Source organism: Myodes glareolus, chromosome 3, assembly GCF_982192425.1.
Source record: "Myodes glareolus chromosome 3, mMyoGla1.1, whole genome shotgun sequence".
Classification (NCBI taxonomy): domain Eukaryota; kingdom Metazoa; phylum Chordata; class Mammalia; order Rodentia; family Cricetidae; genus Myodes; species Myodes glareolus.
In genome coordinates, this window is record NC_142028.1 from 18,396,469 (window position 1) to 18,409,137 (window position 12,669).

General features: G+C 43.5%; 1 protein-coding gene and 1 long non-coding RNA gene across 2 annotated transcripts in view; both read right to left on the minus strand.

Annotated features, from left to right (window-relative positions):
- Positions 1 to 562, minus strand: part of Bcl2l14 (BCL2 like 14) — a 42,293-nt gene extending 41,731 nt beyond the window's left edge. Inside the window, exon 1 of the mRNA XM_048432414.3 lies at positions 439 to 562. The gene's annotated coding sequence lies outside the window, so the exon portion shown is untranslated. The remainder of the gene's footprint in view (positions 1 to 438) is intronic.
- A 7,662-nt stretch (positions 563 to 8,224) lies between these two features.
- On the minus strand, positions 8,225 to 10,499 carry LOC148122543 (uncharacterized). Its single transcript, XR_015737421.1, has 2 exons — positions 10,308 to 10,499; positions 8,225 to 8,855 (listed from the first exon to the last, which is right to left on the minus strand). It is a non-coding gene; the product is annotated as an uncharacterized LOC148122543 (long non-coding RNA).
- Positions 10,500 to 12,669: the final 2,170 nt, after the last annotated feature.

Consider the following 12,669-nt stretch of genomic DNA (forward strand, 5'->3'; position numbering starts at 1 on the left):
AGTTGAAACCATGATTAAACCATTCTGCAGACACAGGGGACCACTCTTAAATTTCTGGCTAAAAAGCTTTGATTTTTATCCACCCCTTTGGCATCTCTCTTAGGAGCTGGTGTTTTCTTGGTTTGAAGCTCCTTCAAAGGCTCCCTCCAGCCTCTGCAAACTAGGGAGTTGATGGAAGCTCCTGGTGAGCATCCTACCTGAGGTCCACATGGTTTCTTCTCTTTATGACATCCCTCTCCTCCCACCCATGGCCTGAGTGTCTTTACCCTCTTGTCCTCTTTCCTGAGGATTTTGCTCAGCGAGGCTGGTGCTTTCTCTCCTGTCTATCAGCTTGGCAGATTTACTGTTGCCTCTTTTTGGTGAAAGTTCTAGAAACCCCCAAGTTTAGAGTGGGTTGTATTCTAAGACAGCATTGTAAGTGGCTTGTTTAGAACTCACATTTTCCCCTCGCACTGATGTTCTTCATGATGGTTACTTTTGCTAGGCTGGGCCAGGAGAGGCCATTTAACTAGTAGGATTAAACTAAAGTGTAAAACCATAGAAACTAAGGGCGGTAACAGGTAGAATACAGTGTTTCCATGGGAAAATATTTTCTGGGTTCTACATTAGAATGCTAGAATTCCTTCAAATGTCTGAAGGGAGTCTCAGCACTCTCCTACCCCCACTTACATTTAAAAAGCACTACAGTATTTTTTGAGGGGCTACTGTATGCCAGGCGGTGATTAGCCATTGTGTTTTGTGTTGTTTCTGCCATCAGTACAGCGAACTGGGAACTACTGTCACCTGTGTCAGATAGGGCAGTCAAGGCTGCTCCGTTGTGATTTGAATGTCATAGGGATGTCATAGGAATGACCTTAGGAAGGCCTGTCTTCCTAAGACAGCTTGTTCTACAAGCTGAAATCTATACCTGGGGTGGTTACAGGGGGCAGCAACTGGTGGCCAGAGGTTGTAGGCCCTAGGAAAGAACATATTATTATTTTCTAATTTTCTGAGAAATTGCCACACTGACATCCAAAGGGGCTGTACCAGCTTGCATTCCCACCAGCGATGCAGAAGTGTTCCTCTTTCCCCACAACCTCTTCAACGTAAGTTGTCATCAGTGTTTTTGATCTTGGCCATTCTTACAGAAGTAAGATGGAATCTCAGAGTTGTTTTGATTTGCATTTCTCTGATAACTAAGGATGTTGAATATTTCCTTAAGTGTCTTTCAGCCATTTTAGATTTCTCTGTTGAGAGAAGACCCTATTATTATTACTCTCTTACATAGACATAGTATTAAAGTGATTCCTAGAAACTCATTGTTATACCTGTAGATTAGTGTACCAGCAACCCTCATCAGGGAAGATTCTTTTTGCAGTAGATAGTGATTAATACAGAGACCCACAATGGTCAGATGCAGAGAATAAGGAATTTCTACTAACATTTCATTTAGCAGATTCTCTGTTCCTATTGATTATCAACATCTCAGCTCCATTCTTTAGTCCATGGATTCTACTCTTAAGGTTGATTTCTTCACTGTACCACAGAGTTCTTGGATGCCATGGTCATGCTTATTTATCTACTATTTTTCTTTATTTGTAAATGATACATCCCAGCCTTGTCCTTCACCCTCCTGCTTTGCCTGCTCTATAGCTCATGATGACCTTTACGCCCTCTTGTCTTCTTCACTGGACTTTTCATTTCCAACTTTCTCATTTTTTACAGAATTTGAATTTGTTTATTTGATTTCTCTTCCATTTTGCTGACCTTTCCAATTCATATTGCTGATTTTTCATCCATTTTGGCAACTTTCTCTTCTGTTACCAGTTTTCTCCTTTACATGTCCTGTACTGGCTTCCTCACTTCATCCATGTGTGTAAACAATGTCCTATATGAGACCATTCATCATTTTTGTTGGTAGATTTTTGAGGTATTTTCCTTAGTTCCTTCGCTGTTGCTATGTGAGAGTGCTTTGGCAAAAGCAACATAAAGGAAAAGGCTTATTTTAGCTCACAGGTCAAGACGCCCGCCATAGAAGGGGGATCAAGGCAATGGGCACTTGGAGAAGCTTGTCATATTGCACCCATGATCGGGAAATAGAGAGGTGTAGTAATAGGAGTGGCAGACTGCGTTCCCGCCTAACTCCCACATGGCTAGCTTTACACCCAGAAATAACAACACACAAACTGTATTCATTTAAACACTGCCTGGCCCATTATCTGTAGCCTCTTATTGGCTAACTCTCATATATTGCTTTAACCCATATTTAGTAATCTGTGTAGCACCACGAGGTAGTGGTTTACCAGGAAAGATCCTAACCTGCGTCTGTCTTGGAGAGGAGTCATAGCAACTGCCTCACTGCCTTCTTCCTCCCAGCATTCTGTTCTGTTTACTCCGCCTACCTAATTTTCTGTCCAATCAAAGGGCCAAGGCAGTTTCTTTATTAACCAATGAAAGTAACACATAGACAGATGACCCTCCTCCACCAGAGAGGAATGAATGCCTGCATGCCAGGGCTCTGTTCGTTTTCCATTTTATGCAGTCCAGTATTTGTCCTGTCCACAATTAAGAAGGATCTTTGTGTACTAATTAATGTAATAAAGAAAGAGTAGGCTGTGGCCACCATTGCGATGAGTCACTTTCAAATTGAACTGCTGTGCCTTTAACCAAGTGTCCCCTTCCCCCAACCTCTGTCTGACACTACTCAACTCCAAGTCTGTGGGAGGCAGGTTGGGTAGCATGTCTCTCCCTGTGCTGGCTTTGTTCACTTAACACAATGCACACTGAAAAGATTTTGTGGCCCGATAAACCTCTCTGCCAATGCAATAATCCAAATCAGACCAAATCAAACTGGATTAGAAAAAGCGGAGGTTTAATGGATACCAGCACTCCCAGGCAGCCTTTCAGGCCCTGAGAGAGGAGATGGGGGAAGGAAGACCAGGAAACCAAGTGTATGTTCTCTGTGTTGCTGTTTAAATACCCTGTGGGAGTGGTCCTGAGCATCTCTGAGGAGGGGCCACCGTTTGGAGGGCTTTCTTGGAGGTGGAGGCTGGACTGAGGCAACTCCCAGGGGAGGGAGTTTGAGATGGAACTTTCCACCCAAACATTCCAGACTTTTTGGATATATGGATGCCAGGGGCTAGGGTGAAGCCTTAACCTAAACATTCCAAACTCTTTGGGTATAGGGGCTCTGGTTCAAATCTGGCTACTTCCTATAGGCAAGAGAGATGGGAGAGTGGGGAGTTGGTGGGCTCATACTTAGCAGGAGTATGGCTGAAGAGGCATCCAGTTAACTGTTATCCTGGAGACCTCAGGCATCTGTTCCTTGAGGTAGATGAGAAGGCAGGTGGCTAGGAGAAAAAGTGGATTGTTATCATCGGCTAGCCATGGGAGGGTCATTAACTACCAGAAAGAATGGGACAGAGAAGTGCCCTGGTTGTCCAGGAGACGCTTGGGTGAGTAAGTGAGACACAAGAGCAGATATGTCCTTTAAAGCCAGATTTTAGTTGTTGGGTAGGTGCCCATTTGAGCCAGGAGAGGTGATACCCGTGGTGAAGTTCCAGGAGCTAGCACAGGTGCTGGCATTGTCTGGAAGGCCCTCTGTAAGTTGGCTTTGGTCCATACAGCAGGATTGACCTGTAAAATATGCTTGAAAATGGGTGGGGTTAAAATAGGCTTTGGAGACAGTTTTCACCAGATCAGTTAAAGGAGAAATTGGAAACTCTGTACCTCTGAAGATACATCTGAAACCTGTTAATCCCAGACTATGAAGCCTGTGAAAGAGGAACACACCTGCCTGTATTTTTAGCAGGAAACTTAACAAATGAAGTAATGAATTACCAGTACCTTAAGTCATCAATGCCATCAGACAGATCTAAGAGATATAAACGAGCAGAAATGAGACAGCTTTTTTTTTTAAGCTATGCAGGCAATCCCAAGTCTCTCCATAGTTTTTGGTGAATACCAGCCTTAGAAGCAGTACTTGCCTTTAGGTACTGAGCCCAGAGCCCAGGAGACCTGGAGATTTTCCTGTGGGAGTAGAGTTCAGTCTACCTGTCTTGGCAGGACTAGGCGATCGATCCCTCAGTGTTGTGTCCAGGAAGCTGATGAGGTAGAAGGCAGCTTTTTGCTGTGTAGGTGGTTTTGCCATACCCAAAGGCAAGCTTCCAGGTGGAAGGTCTTCTGTAACCATGCACCTTCTTGGAGGAGCTAAAGGATGCTTCAGGAGCTGGCATGTCCCTGTCATAAGAAACTCTTTTGTTAAATGCCATACTCTCAGATCTGTAAAGGCACTTGAGAATCAGGGTACCATTACCTGTCAGGTATATCTAAATTAGACATATAAGTTAAATTTAGACATATAGTTTACCCAGTTAGTTATATCTTACCAGTGCCAATAGAGGCAAGAAGATTAAAAGGAATATTTTAGTAAGCCAAAGTATATCAAAGGCAGAATGTCTCCTTGGTAGGGCCAGTGTACATCAATACTTTTACCAAAGATGACAGCTATCCACATGTTTGTACTTTTCCAGAGCTGTTGTAATCTGGAGTTACAAGTTTCACAGATTTTAAAACAAACACACATACATACACGTAGACATTAAACAAGCATACTGTGGCCACATTATTTACACATATAAATTAACGGACAGACGAACAAAACTTTTTTAGGAACCTGTGTCAACTGACCAACTGAAAAATCCTGGTATGAGACAGGTGGTCCCATTAAGAGCCATATTAGCAGGTGCTGTAAGGGAGAACAGAAATACAAGGACGGAACTCCTATGTAGTTTTAGAATGGAGGGACAGGGGGATCAGATCTGTTGTTGAGAGAACCCCAGCATGGGACAAACAGCTAGAGAAGCGGGGAGGGGAGTTGGGAAGGGGAAGCAGGAATGGGAGCACAGCTTCTAAAAACCATGGGCATATAGGGGGCTTGTTTTCATTCTGGCAAAAATTTTAGGCATTAAGGGATGTAAGGTGTCGGATAGCCCCAACTTAAAAGGATTTTGTAAAAGGCAGGCCAAGGGTGTTTGGAGATCAGGCCTCAAACTGTAATTTCCCATTTTGCAAGTCCTTGCTGGATCCAAAACCTAATGCAATGTGTCCACTGTGATAGACTTTTGGGTAAAAAAAAAAAAAACAAACCCAGAGGGGTGTGAGGAATTCCTTGAAAGGATGTCTCCTGATGAAGGAACCCAACAGAGACAAGGCAGCCCTTGTCCCCTTGGAATAAGGCAGGTCCTTGTCCAGGTCAGGTTGGGTACCTGCCACAATCACATCTTCCACAGGACAAGCCCAAAAATTGCATGAGTCTCTGGGCCTCTAAGGCAATCACTTGGAACTCAGAACTTATCTAGACAAAGCCAATCTTAGCCTGGCAGAGAGCAATGTGGGGGAGAAGTCTTTTCTTACCACGTGGCTCTGGACTGGTGAAAAAAACAGTCCCCTGGGTGGAACCTCCAGATGAAGAAATTTTGCAGCCCGACAAACCTCTCTGCCTGCGCAATAATCTGAATAAGACCAAATCAAACCAGATTAGAAAAAGGACAGGTTTAATGGCTGCCAGTGCTCCTGGGTGACCTTCCAGGCCTTCAAAGAGGAGATGGGGAAGGAAGACCAGGAAACTATGTGTTTGTTCTCTGGGTTGCTGTTTAAATACCCTGTGGGAGTGGTCCTGAGCATCTCTGAGGAGGGACCACCATTTGGTGGCCTTTCTTGGAGGTGGAGGCTGAATTGAGGCAACTCCTAGCGGAGAGGGCTTGGGATAAAATTTTCTACCCAAACATTCCAGACTTTTTGGATTTATGGATGCCAGGGGCTGAGGTGAAGCCTCAACTCAAAATTTCCAGACCCTTTGAATATCAATGGCTGGGGTGATGCTTTCAACCAAACACACACCAGACTCATCCACACTATCACAGCTCACAGGATTTCTCCCCTTTTGAGACCCATGCTGAATGTGTATCACTATTTCTGTGTCCATTCAGCTACAGACGCACAATTAATATGATTCATACACCCTGGCTACTGTAAAGTGTGTGGAATGAACATGAGAGTACAGTATGTCTATCTTGTGTGACCCTGATCATAGGAAGGAGTATTTGGGCAGAGGCGGTGGAGCTACCAAGGGGGATCATTTAGTTACTCTCTCCCCATGACCCTGATGCAGCGTGGATCACCTTCCCAATATGTCTTTGTGGTGGCAGTATTCCTCACACAAATATAGAGGCTAACTTCAGTCTAGACAATCCCTCACAAGTATATAGAGACCAATCTTAGTCTAGACAGTCCCTAATAGACACACAGAGACCAATCTTAGTCTAGACAATCTGTCACAGACATACAGAGACCAACCTCAGTCTAGACAATCTCTCACAGATATACAGAAGCCAACTTTAGTCTAGTCAATCACTTACAAGACATATAGAGGCCAATCTTAGCCTAGACAATCCCTCATAGGAATACAGAAGCTAACCTTAGTCTAGACAATCTCTCACAGAGATACAGAAACCAACCTTAGTCTAGATAATTCCTCACAGAGGCTAATCTCAATCTACACATTCCTCACTAGAGGGCCACCTTAGTCTAGACAATCTCTCCTAATATTAGTCTGGATAATCCTTCACAGACATATGAGAATGAGAAACTAACCTTAGTCTAGATAATTCTTCATAAGTGTGCTTTCAGGTCCTGCTCCCAAGTGAGTCTAGATTCTTTTAAAATGACAGTAGTAACCATTACATTCACCAGACACTTTACCTACTTCAGTGTTCTTGAATCTATAGTTGTTACAGTCTTTGCCTTATGTTTTTATGTTTCTGTATTGTGGTGTGAACATCTATTGATTTGGACATCTCTCCCAGTTTTATTTGAGGATCTTTTAAGTCATCATGCCACCATTGAGGGCTGAATTCTTAACACCACTAAGAGAGGAGAAAACACAGAGAAACCCTGTCTCAAAAAAAAAATTAGAAAAAAGGAGAATGAAAAATGAAGGCATAATAGCTTTAAAAATAAAACAAAGTCAAAATATTGTTACAGTAGAATAGAGGATTTTGTTTTTGTTTTCAAGTAAAACACAGGGGATCCCAAAAGGAAATAAATAAGTAAAATCACTCAGTAATGAAAAAATATGTAAGCAAAATTAGATGAGTGTATGAAGGATTGTGGTGGTTTGAATGAGAATAGCCCCAGAGGCTCATAGATTTGAATACCAGGTCCCTAGTTGACAGAACTGTTTGGGAAGGATTAGGAGGTGTGGCCTTATTAGAGGAGGTGTGTCATTGGGAGTTGGCTTTGCAGTTTCAAAAGCCCAAATCGTTCCCAGTTAGCTCTCTCTGTCACTCTGGCTTGTTTTTCAAATCAGATGAGAGTTCTCATATACTGCTCTAGCACCACACTTGCCTGTCTACTGCCATGCTCGCCACAATCACGGTCATGGACTCGTCCTCTGGAATTGTAAGTCCCCAATAGATTTTTTCTTCTATAAATTGCCCTGGTCATGGTGTCTCATCACAGCAATAGAAAAGTATCCAAGCCAAGGGGGGAAAAGTTAAACACAAAGGCTAAAAACATCGTGCAGTAAAAATAGAACTAACCATGAAGCAAGATGAAAACAAGGGGAATTCCAAAGGCAGAAGAGAAAAGAGGAAGGCAACGGAGGAAAGTTTCCTATAAGTTCTTGAACACTGGTGGCTTCCAGTCATATCCAGGGGACAGGGCCAGTGGAACGTGTGGATTCCAGCCTTTTCTAAGGTTTATGCTTTTGGTGGATAGTCCTGTATTAGTTGTCTGGTGTCCCCAGAGATGCTCTCATTTTAGGGTCCCTCACCCTCCTAATATCTCCTAGTTTGTACACCCTAGGGTGGCTAATGTTCTAGTTGGAGAACGTCTCTCCAGGGGTCTGTTAGTGGGGGAAGTGACCACAGCAGCATCTACCAAGCTTCAATCACCCTGCAGGAATGATGCAGCTGAGGACATCACACTATCCACTGGGGCTTTGGAATTCTCAGACTCTGCAGCAGAGGACCTCAGGGCAGATAGACAGCTCTGGAAGCTGATCCACCCGCTGGCATCAGACTCCAGGGCATCAAACTCTAGAGTTACTCTCAATAGGTGAGGTTGGTCTCCAGGAACCTAAGATAGCATTTTGTAGCATGAGGGCCGGCTTGTTGGGATTTCCGTCCCGCCCGGTACCCCAACAGCCGGCAAATCCCAAAGAGAAATTACACACAGGACTCCATAAGGTTATAAACTGATTGGCTCATTAGGTCAGGCTTCTTGTTAACTCTTATAACATATATTACCCCATTATCCTTATCTATGTTAGCCACATGGGCTCAGTACCTTTCTCAGTGTGACAGCTTACATGTTGCCTCTTCGGTGGTCTGCGCAGGAGTGGCTGAGAGAGAGCTTCTGCTTCCAGAATACTCCCAGACTCTTTGCTCCACCCCTACTTCCTGTCTGGCTTTCCCGCCTATACTGCCTGCCTGGCCAATCAGCGTTTTATTAAAATATGATTGACAGAATACAGATAATTCTCCCGCACCATTTCCCTCTTTTTTTTTTTTTAAACAAAGGAAAATACCCATAATCCATTTGTTGGGAATGTGGGCGTAGTATTTCAGGCTACTTCCTGTTGGTTGGGGGCGCTGATAGTCTTAAGGGGACCTAAAGAAAATTTAGAGTTATAATCAAGTCATGACTGGAGTATCCTGTGAGTCTCGATCATCTCAGGCAGCAGTCTTGGATCAGTTCTGGATGTAGACTTCTGTCATCTGGGCCATCTGTTCCTATCGGAGATTTTTCAGGTGGCCTCCCTTGGTCAAAGGTGATTTTTCTTAACTCTGAATAAATCCAGAGTCTCTCGTTTTCTGTGGAAACAAAAGCAAAATCTCTTCTCCAAAGTAACATACCTTTTGACTTCAGTTTTGAAGCCAAGGTATTTTCAAAATTTCTATCTTGGGTTAGTTCAGCAGCATTTATAAACAAAAGTCTTTTAGCAGTTGTTGCTCCTTCCTCAACAATCAAACAATTTAAAGAGAGCATAATAGCATACAGTATGAAGATTCTCTGTGCATTTTCCATCTTTATGTGGCTTTATTTTAACCTCTATTTCTTTTATTTTTACTTTTACTTTTTGCTTTTGAGACAGGTTCTCTGTATATATCTTTGTCCTGGAATAACTCTGTAGACCAGGCTGTCCTTGAACTCACAGAGATCCTCCTGTCTCTGCCTCCCCAGTGCTGGGATTAAAGGTGTATGCTACCACACCTTGAACTCAGAGATCTGTCTGTCCCTGCCTCCCAGGCATTGGGATTAAAGGTGTGCACTACCACACCTTGAAGTCACAGAGGTCAATCTCTACCTCTGTCCCTTGAAGTCACAGAGGTCAATATGCCTCTGCCTCCCAGGCATTGGGATTTAAGGTGTGTACCACCACACCCAACTACTCTCTTTCTTCCTTTTTTTTTTTACATTAAGAACTTTAACTTTTAGCCAGCATATATTTTTTTAACACACTGTAAAATATTTAGAGGTTTTCTTCCTCTTTGAATCTCTCTTTACTGTATATCTCCCTTTTCTGACCACATGAGCCTTTAATTTACTAAGCAATATGGAGAGCAGTGGCTTTGATGGCTAGATCCAACCCACTCCCCAGCTCTCCAGTCTCATGGCTGAGATACCAGCCAGAGCTATGTTCATTGCCACAACTCTATGGCGTTTCAAGGTCCTTGCCAGCAAGCAAGCTGCAGAATTCTGCTCACAGACCACACTCAGTCAGACTGCCTGCCTGAAAGAGTCAGAGATTACCCTATCAGGACAGCCCAGAAAGCCGGCATTGTAAAACAGCGCAGCTTTTTTCCTGCTACGACTGAAAACCGAAAAACATGTGTTCAGCTTTTCACCAACAGCATTTAAGTGTTTTGTGGCAGGACCTTTTAATGAGCTGCAAGGTTTTGCAGTTAAGGCTGAGTCAGGAAGCCTCCCTTAGATGAGAGTGTTTGCTTGCTCTAGCAAACAGAGCAGACCTGAGAAATTGCTGCTACCAAGAAAACATGCTTTACTCTATTCTTTCCCAAGCTTTCTCACGCTTTATGTGGATTCAGTTATCCACGTTGGCGCCATATGTAGCATGAGGGCCGGCTTGTTGGGATTTCCGTCCCGCCCGGTACCCCAACAGCCGGCAAATCCCAAAGAGAAATTACACACAGGACTCCATAAGGTTATAAACTGATTGGCTCATTAGGTCAGGCTTCTTGTTAACTCTTATAACATATATTACCCCATTATCCTTATCTATGTTAGCCACATGGGCTCAGTACCTTTCTCAGTGTGACAGCTTACATGTTGCCTCTTCGGTGGTCTGCGCAGGAGTGGCTGAGAGAGAGCTTCTGCTTCCAGAATACTCCCAGACTCTTTGCTCCACCCCTACTTCCTGTCTGGCTTTCCCGCCTATACTGCCTGCCTGGCCAATCAGCGTTTTATTAAAATATGATTGACAGAATACAGATAATTCTCCCACACCAGCATTTTGTCTTTCCCTGTATGCCTCACTGCCTGGCCTCCTCTACCTGAAGTTTTAGGCTTGTATGATGTGGGATGTCCTTTTGTATATGTGTTGATTTTATTGGTTGGTGAATAAAGCTGTTTTGGTCAATGGTTTAGCAGAGTAAAGCCAGGTGGGAAATCCAAACACACACACACACGCACACACACACACACACACACACACACACACACACACACACACACAGAGAGAGAGAGAGAGAGAGAGAGACAGACAGACAGACAGACAGACAGAGTCAAAATGATGCCATGTAGCTGCCAAAGGAGTAGCATGCCATACCATTCAACTACACCCTTGTGGAAATACACAGATTAATAGAAATGGATTAATTTAATAGTTAGAGCTAGCCAGTAAGAAGCCAATCAGTCCTGTAATTAGTAAAGATTCTGTCTGATTAGTCAGGTCTGGATGACTGGAAAACAAAAGCACAGTCTGTCTACACTTGTAGGTGTCAGATGAGAGCTCTCAGCTACTACTCCAGGTCAAAGATTAAGTTTTAGGTGTCTGGCTCCCCTGCTTTCCACAACTTTCTCCCCCACCTTCCTGAGCCTGTGACAGGTGTAATTCAGACTTCCCGACTGTAACTTCCCTTTTAGCAACAGATTCTATCTTAAGATGGTACCCGGATAAACTCCTCTCTACCCATGACCCATCTTGCTAATGAAATCACTGTCTTGGTGAGACCACGCCTGGATTTGATTTCTGTGAGGGCTGTGGGCTTGTCCTGGGGGTGGGCTTGTCCTGCAGGTGGGCTTGTCCTGGGGGTGGACTTGTTCCGAGGGTGGGCTTGTCCCGGGGGTGGACTTATCCTGGGGGTGGATCTCCCTATTTCTTTTCACCACAGTGACCTGTCTTAGCTTTGGATGAGGTTGCAGCTTCCTCTTCCCTTGGTGGGGAGCTGAGCAGCAGGGATCCTTTGACTTCTGTGCGTCACCATAAAGTTTCTCCACACTTTCCTGCTGCTCCAACACACCCCTTTTGTGGATTTCCCAAACTTTTGCCTCTCTTGAGAGTGAGGTCTAATTCCTTTTTTGATTTGTATTTCTTTCATTATGAGTGAATTTCATATTTAAAGGCCTTTGTAAAAAAATGCTTTTGTTTTTCCTTTCTGAATATCCTCAAAAATCTCTTGCCCCCTCATTTTTTCTTTTATTGAAAATAGAATTTCTTTTTCATACAATATATCCTATTGTGTTTTCTTCTCCCTCCACTCCTCCCTACTTATCCTCCCCTCTTTGTAGGGATTTTTCATTTGTATTTTAATAAATAAAGCTTGCCTGAAGTTCAGAGTAAAACAGCAGCACTGATCAGCCTTACAGACCAGGTAATGGTAACACACATCTTTAATCCCAGTAGCCGCACTAATTGTCATAGAAACCGGGAAGTACATGTCTTTAATCCCAGAGATGCACACTTTGAATCCCAGCACTAGAGAGGATTATAAAATGGGAGGGCACAGCTCTCAGACACAGTCTCATCCTGAGGATTCCTGGAGTCAGGATCACCATTTTGAATTGAGGTAGAGATAAGAGACAGTGGCTGGCTGTGTTGCTTTTTCGACCTTCAGGTTGAACCCCAATTTCTATTTTTGGGTTTTATTAATTCATGCTATACCTCCTGGTCCACCCCTCTTCTCTCTCGTTAGAAAACAGACAGGCCTCCTAGGAATAATAAGAAAATAAAACAAAATATAGTAAGATAAAACAGAAAGAAACACATCGGAATAGGACAAAACAAGCAGAAGGAAAGAACCCAAGAAAACACACAGGAACCCACTTGTTCCCACTCCTGGGCACCCTAAAAACACTAAACGGAAGCCACAATATTTACACAAAGGACTTGTACGGAAAAAAAAAACCAAGAGAGAGAAAAAATAGAAATAAAAGTGATAAAATTTAAAAGAAAGAAAGAAGGAGCTCTGACGTAACGGTATGAGACGAGGAACCTCCCAAGATGTAGCAGCGCTCAGCTTCTCTGAGTCCTCACTTCTGGGCACATAGCCTCCCCCAAGAACAATTTGCTTCCCCATAAGACTCCCTTGGAGAAAAATTCTCATTTATATATTTGCATTGATCTTGTGCTTCAAAGGCCCCGCCTTATTAGTGTCTTCCATTCTC